The following is a 7,259-nucleotide window of genomic DNA, read 5'->3' on the forward strand; positions in this document are numbered from 1 at the left end:
CGAACTGCTTTCTTTACCACCTCTTCACCCCTCGCCGTCAGTGTGGCAGACTTTCTCTCACCGCCTCCAGTTCGACTCAGAGCCTTGCGGTGGCCGTGACGGAAGGAGCTGCCTCAGTGGAACATGCTAGAAATGATCTCGTGCACAGCACAGTCTGGGACTGCAGAAGAAATGACCCCAGGCTGACAACGCCACGCTAGGACCCCTGATGCACTTCCTGTTCCTTGGTGCCCCTTGGCACCATATTTCATGCTTCCCTTAGATCAAAAGGTGCCACTGGCAGGTAGAACAAAGGAGGCTGGTGCGGCAGGTAAGAGGGTTAGTTCGGGAGACGCACCAAGAATTTCTGCAGAACACTAGAGCAGCGGGACTCAGTCATGTTGCCACGTGACGTCACAGGACAGAAAACTGTTGGTGACCAGTTTCCTGTTAGAAGAGCAGCAGCCTGGGAGTTGTGTCTCAGCTGGAATGGAAAGAATGTAAGGTGGAACCTCAAGTCACTGTATTTCCCAGGGACGCATCTGTTTTGGCTCCTGATTAGTAGTCATCAGTCCATCAGTAAATCTGCTCTGGAATAGGAGGAACAAGAAGAAGAGAAACCCATTTGGGAGCCAGAGATGGAACTTCAGGTTTTAAATTAAAAAAAAAAAAAAAAAAATATATATATATATATATATATATATATATATATATATATGGAAAAGTTTTAGCCATGATAAACCAAAGAGTGCCCAGGTCAGCCAAGAAGGATGCAAGCTCTATGTGGCTTCAGTGTGTATTACACTGGAACATTGAAGAATCACACTTCTTTTTTTGTCCATTCCCCCACCCCCACCGTTTTCTCCACTCCATCAAGTCAGCTGAGTGTACTTTATTCTGAGAATGTACCAGAGCTCTGAATAAAGTACCAGAGAGAGCTGGTACATTCAACACCATTTTCACCTGATGTTGGGCTTCCCTTGTGGCTCAGCTGGTAAAGATACACCTGCAATGCAGGAGACCTGGGTTCGATTCCTGCGTTAGGAAGATCCCCTAGAGAAGGGAAAGGATACTCACTCCAGTAGTCTTGCCTGGAGAATTTCATGGACTGTGTAGTCCATGGGGTCGCAAAGAATCGGATGCGACTAAGCAACTTGAACCCCACTTCACTTCACTTGGGACAGGTGCAATTCCAAGCGTAACCGCCAGATGGCAGGATGACTGCACAGACCTGCTTGAAGAGTAAACTGATCAGAAACCACAGAGCCAGCCTTATGAAAATGTGGAAGGAAGTGAAGGTTGTCTTTGGAACACCTGTATCCCTTTCTGATTAATATCCCACCCATTCGGTTCCATCGACCAGGGATCCAGTAATCCAGTGCTCATCTCAAAACCATTCCCTAACTTTTCTCTGGGGATGTAATTCTCAGGCTTCCCTCATTTTCCTCCAAAACCATTACTCCCACCTCCCTATACCCATTCAATCAATATTCACATAGAGGGTGGAGAGACTGATAATTCCTCTGGGTTATTTGCATCTCAAAAGAAAATGCTTACCCACGGGAACATTTACCTCAGGGGTTCTTAACTTGGGGTCCGTCACTCCTGGGGGTCCATTGTTGGACTTCAGAGGGTCTATGAAACCCCTAACTGTCAGAATTTAGTGTCTGCCTTCTTATGTGTGTTTTCCAGAGGGCTAAAGCTTTCCTACGATTTCTCAAAGTTCTCAGACCCGCAAAGTATTAAAATCCACTATTTTAACTAGTGGAACTTTCAGCCCAGAGTTTCTGCAATGCAGAATGAAGTGAATACTGGGTAGTTTGAGACAGATTTTTAGTTGTAAATGGTCTTCCCAAGTGTCCATCAACTCGATGGCGAAAGCTGGCACCCACCAAGTGGTACTCGTCAGAAGTCCTTGGCATACCCTATGGTATTGTACAGCGTACACCCACGTAACTTAGTCCCCACCAAACCCCAGCAGGTGTCTAGGGGCACAGCATGTGACAGTGGACTTTGCCTTTTTCAGCAGTGTATTACTGACTTCACATCCTTTGCCTGGCCCTGCCTGAGGCTCAGCACTGCATGACTTCTCGTAGATAATTCACAGCTACCACCCACCCCCAACACCTACCCTTGCCTGGTAGAAACAGCCAAAGTGTCAGCCCTCGGTGCTGGGTGCCTCTGACCCAAACCGGTGAGTGCTGTTCCAAACAAGGTCTGCAGTCACACAGTCTTCTTGCCCAGCTGGCCACTGACCCAAGGGTTCCGCCTGGCTGGTCTTCCCTTCATTACCGCTTAGGCCACTGCTGCCGCTTCACACTTGTCTCTTTGCACAATCCCTAAGGCGCCTGTCACCACTTCTCTCCCTTTACCCTGCCCCATCCCAAGATTTTCTTCAGGTTAAAAAAAAAGAGGACTTTGAAATAAAGTATTTATGAAGGCTCAATACATTGTAAATAATTTTTGAATAAAATAAAAATCCTTTTCCTGGACTATCGCTGTTTTCCTTGCCCCCTTATCTCAGAGTTCCAAAGTGGTTTTTGTGTGAGATGTAGGGTGGGGTGGGGCACACACATAATTACCTTACCTAAGGGCCGCTTTGGAGAAGGAAATGGCAACCCACTCCAGTGTTCTTGCCTGGAGAATCCCAGGGATGGGGGAGCCTGGTGGGCTGCCGTCTCTAGGGTCGCATAGAGTTGGACACGACTGAAGCGACTTAGCAGCAGCAGCAAGGGCCACTTGCCTGAAGAGGCACCCCTCTGAAGGCTAGGTGTGAGGTTGCAGATAAGGTTACAGGAAAGCCCTGTACTCCGCTTTGGGATATCAGATGGGTAAGATCTTTAGACAAGAAAGGAGCATGAGGATGAAAATGAGAAAATTTTTCGGAGCCCTGTGTTTGCGAGGCACTGGACTGGGTGCCTTCCAAGTTCAAGGTCTTGGGGGCCAGATCCAGTCTAGCATTTAAAGCAATGTGCTGGTCACACTGGCTCACTTCTGCAGGCCCTTTGGAGAGGAGCCAAAGTAGCCCAGTTCCAGTGATTTCCAACCAGAGGCTGGGAAAAGGAACAAGGGAGCAAGGAGGGCTTATTGAGTAGTTACAAACCAAGACAGGAACAGGGGGACAGCCAACAGGTGGGCAGTCATTGAAGTATTGATGGACTTTGTGGACGGTTGGAATCTCTCACCTACTACTGTCTCCAACCAGCACACAGGACAGTTAGTGAGCGACCTGCACCAGGACTGCTTGGGATTCTTCCCAGGAGCTGCCACAGGCTGTAAAGTTCACTGCATGCATGCTCCGAGGTGTTCGATTCTCCGAAACCCCCTGGACTGTAGCCAACCAGGCTCCTCTGTCCATGGTATTCTCCAGGCAAGAAAACTGGAATGGGTTGCCATTTCCTACTCCAGGGATCTTCCCAACCCAGGGATCAAACCTGCATCTCTTGTGTCCCCTGAATCGGCAGGTAGGCTCTTTACCACTAGCACCAGCTGGGAAGCTCCTTAAGTTCATTAACAGTAAATAAATGATGTGATGTTAATTGCTCAGTCATGTCTGACTCTTTGTGATCCCATGGACTATAGCCCACCAGACTCCCCTGTCCAAGGAATTCTCCAGGCCAGAATACTGGAGTGGGTCGACTTTCCCTTCTCTAAGGGATCTTCCCAACCCAGGGATCAAACCTGGATCTCTTGCATTGCAGGCAGATTCTTTATCATCTGAGCCACGAGGGAAGCCTTAAATAAGTGATACTAATAACTATTTTGTTGAGGGTTTTATGTGAACTTCAAAGGTAGGATCGGCCCAGCACTCATGCACCTAGTCTTCACCGCTTCCTGGCCATGGAACCTTGAGCAATTCATAACCTAATCTACAGACTGTGACACAGGACAGGGACCATGCTCCTTCCCAGGGTGGTTTTGAGAAAGAAAGGAGTGTGCCTACATGTAGAGGCGCATGGAGAAGCCCTGCAGTAAAGAACCTTGTGCAACTGGCTAAGGCCAGCTTTTCCCAGACTTGCCCAAGGCCATTCGTGTGAACACTAGTGGGAAAAAGGAACACACTGCAGGGAATAGACATGTAAGAAGAGAATCAAGAAGGCCGGATTCTCATGAGATTGGGACTTCTTTATATGCTAAAAACATTTGAGCACTTTGGTAAGTATACTTTGGCTTAAAGAAGTGTTTCCAACTAATTTTTCATTAGCAATCCCCCCCAGAGAGAAATACTAACTTCAAATTCTCCCCAACAAGAGAAATTAAGATACCCAGAAATAAGATTTTGTCAAGTAGGATTTTGCTTTGGAAGACCACAAAACCACTTTAATATTTTAGACCTTCTTTTTGCCCTCATGAACCAATCTTTGCCACCTTAGAGGTCCTATCACCCCTGTTGAGAATTCAGTTTAAAGCTATGTTTGGGAAGAATGATAGATTGACAGAAGGTAGAAATCACTGGACTCCGGTTTTTCTCATTCCCTTATGAAGGACAAGCATCTTTAAATAGGAAGGAGAACAAATATTGATAGAAAGGAAAATGAAAGGTAATGGAGAGATGAGTGTGAGGTCATATACATTCGCATCCTCCAGACCCAGTCACGCACCAACACGAGTTCTCTGAAGGACTCCGGGGAACCAGCCGGGTGGTGAAGGATCCGAAAGCCATAATCTGTGCGGAAACACTGAAGCATCATGGAGGGCGGAGTTTCACATGGAGAAGCAAAAGCAAGGAATACTGACTACTACTCTCAAATATTTGAAAGGTCATCAATCAGAAGTACCCAGAGATTTAGTATGTGTGGTTTAAAGGAAGGGAGGAGGGGAACCAGGGGATAGGGTAGATGGAAATCAAATTCTGGATCAAGGTAAAAGACCTCTTTAATGAAAATGCTCCATCAGTAGAATGGGATGTTTCACCAAGTATCCAAAGAATACAACCCCCCTCCCCCGGCCGCAACCCAACCCAGTTAAAAGTGGTGAATCAGGGACAACACGGGAGCGACCCTTGCATTGGGAGAGAGAGGCTGCAGCTGATGACTTCTAAAATCTTGATCGGCCCTCAAGACTGTAGCGTTTTAGGGACTTCCCTTGCAGTCCAGTGGTTAAGAATCCACGTTTCCTCTGCAAGGGGTGCAGGCTTGATCCCTGGTTGGGGAACTAAGATTCCACATGCAGCACAATGCAGCCTTTTTTTTTTTTTTTTTTAATTAACAGACTGTAAAATTTTATTGTTTTTGTCTTGAGGCTGGGTAAGTACAGGGCTTGCAGGCCTGTGGGGTGCAGCCCAACACTGAGTGTTCCTGACTTGCTGACTTAACAAGATTTATAGGATAGTGCCATGTACCTATGCTCCAGGAGCTCCTGAAGGTTGCTAAGCCTCAGAGTGATCCGCAGGCTGAGGCACTGGGTGCCCCTCCCCCGGCCCAGAGACTTCCCATTCTAAGACAGCCCCCTGACTCTGGCAGTGGTCCTTTGAGCCTCAGCCTCATGTAAGGAGTGGGTGTGAAGTTCCTCCGGTTTACTTGTGGTAATCATGAGGATTAAGATGCTTCTCTGGTGGCTCAGACTAAGATCATGGCATCCAGTCCCATCACTTCATGGCAAATAGATGGGGAAACAATAGAAACAGTGAGAGACTTTATTGTCTTGGGCTCCAAAATCACTGCAGATGGTGACTGCAGGCTTGAAATTAAAAGATACTTGCTCCTTGGAAGAAAAGCTATGATCAACCTAGACAGCATATTAAAAAGCAGAGACATTACTTTACCAACAAGGTCCATATATAGTCAAAGTTATGGTTTTTCCAGTAGTCATGTATGGATGTGAGAGTTGGACCATAAAGCTGAGCACCAAAGAATTGACGCTTTTGAACTGTGGTGTTGGAGAAGACTCTTGAGAGTCCCTTGGACTGAAAGGAGATCCAACCAGTCCATCCTAAAGGAAATCAGTTCTGAATATTCATTGGAAGGACTGATGCTGAAACTGAAGCTCCAACCCTTTGGCCACCAGATGTGAAGAACTGTCTCATTGGAAAAGACCCTGATGCTGGGAAAGATTGAAAGCAGAAAGAAAGGGGGACGACAGAGGATGAGATGGCTGGATGGAATCACCAGCTCGATGGACATGAGTTTGAGCAAGCTCCGGGAGTTGGTGATGGACAGGGAAGCCTGGCGTGCTGCAGTCCATGGGGTTGCAAAGAGTCAGACATGACTGAGACACTGAACTGAACTGAGAACTAAGATATTCCTGAGTAATGTTAGAGCCCCAGATTCCAGTGACTTCCCACTGTCCTCTGTTCCTTCCAGAATCCTCCATCGTGACATGAGATTTGTCTGAACGATGCTTCCAGCCACAGCTTGTCAGGTATGAGGAATGGGGAGGAGCTCTCGCCTTGCACTGAGGGAAAGTTTGCTTCTAACGTAACTGGATTCTTGGCGAGGGATGTGTGGTTCTTCCCTTGAAAGGCAAAGGTGTTGCTGTGCCGTTTCCCAAGTCAGGAACCAGAAGGAGATAAATGGTGTCCTATTCCAGGCAGATGCTGAAGAAGGAACTGGTGAGGGATAGGAATTGGTGAGGAGTGTCTTCCCTCTTCCTGTGAAGGAAGAGTGAAAAACTGGACAGGTATTTTCAGGAAGGGAGAGGCAAGTGAAGGAGGCAGCCCTGGATAGACGTGGTCACCTTGTGCCTTTTTGAGTCACAAAGGGAAGAGATTCAGATGAGGCTCCAGAGAGACTGAATTCTGACAGAGAAGGCTCTGTGATCCACTCTGCCCTTGACACTGAGCGTGTCACAGGCCACGCTGTGAGACCCCAAGAGCTGCTCGGTACTCACCCTTCCTGCTCTTGGAGATTCAGAGAGGGAGGCCTGGCAGCAGGGTTAAGGAACAGGTTAAACTTGTGGACTCTGAGCCAGACTTCCTGGCTTCAGATCCCTATCACCTGTGAGTCATGTGACTGATCCTGGTATTCGGCAAGTAACTTGATTCACTGCGCCTGTTTTCTCTTCAGTGGAGGGTGATGATAACATTAATGCCCACTGCATTGATTTCTCATTGAGGATTAAGTGAACCTACATAGATATATATAAAGGGCTTGGAATAGTGCCCGACAATAAATCATATTCAATAAAGTCTTTCCTCAGAACTTTGCTTTTAAAATATTTAGTTTTATTTATCTGGCCACACCAGGTCTTGGTTGTAGCACAGCGAGTCTTCGACCTTAGCTGTGGCATGCAAGATCTTTCAGTTGCAGCGTGCAAACTCTTAGTTACAGCAGATGGGGTAC

The sequence above is a fragment of the Budorcas taxicolor genome, chromosome 23 (assembly GCF_023091745.1).
Source record: "Budorcas taxicolor isolate Tak-1 chromosome 23, Takin1.1, whole genome shotgun sequence".
Lineage (NCBI taxonomy): Eukaryota > Metazoa > Chordata > Mammalia > Artiodactyla > Bovidae > Budorcas > Budorcas taxicolor.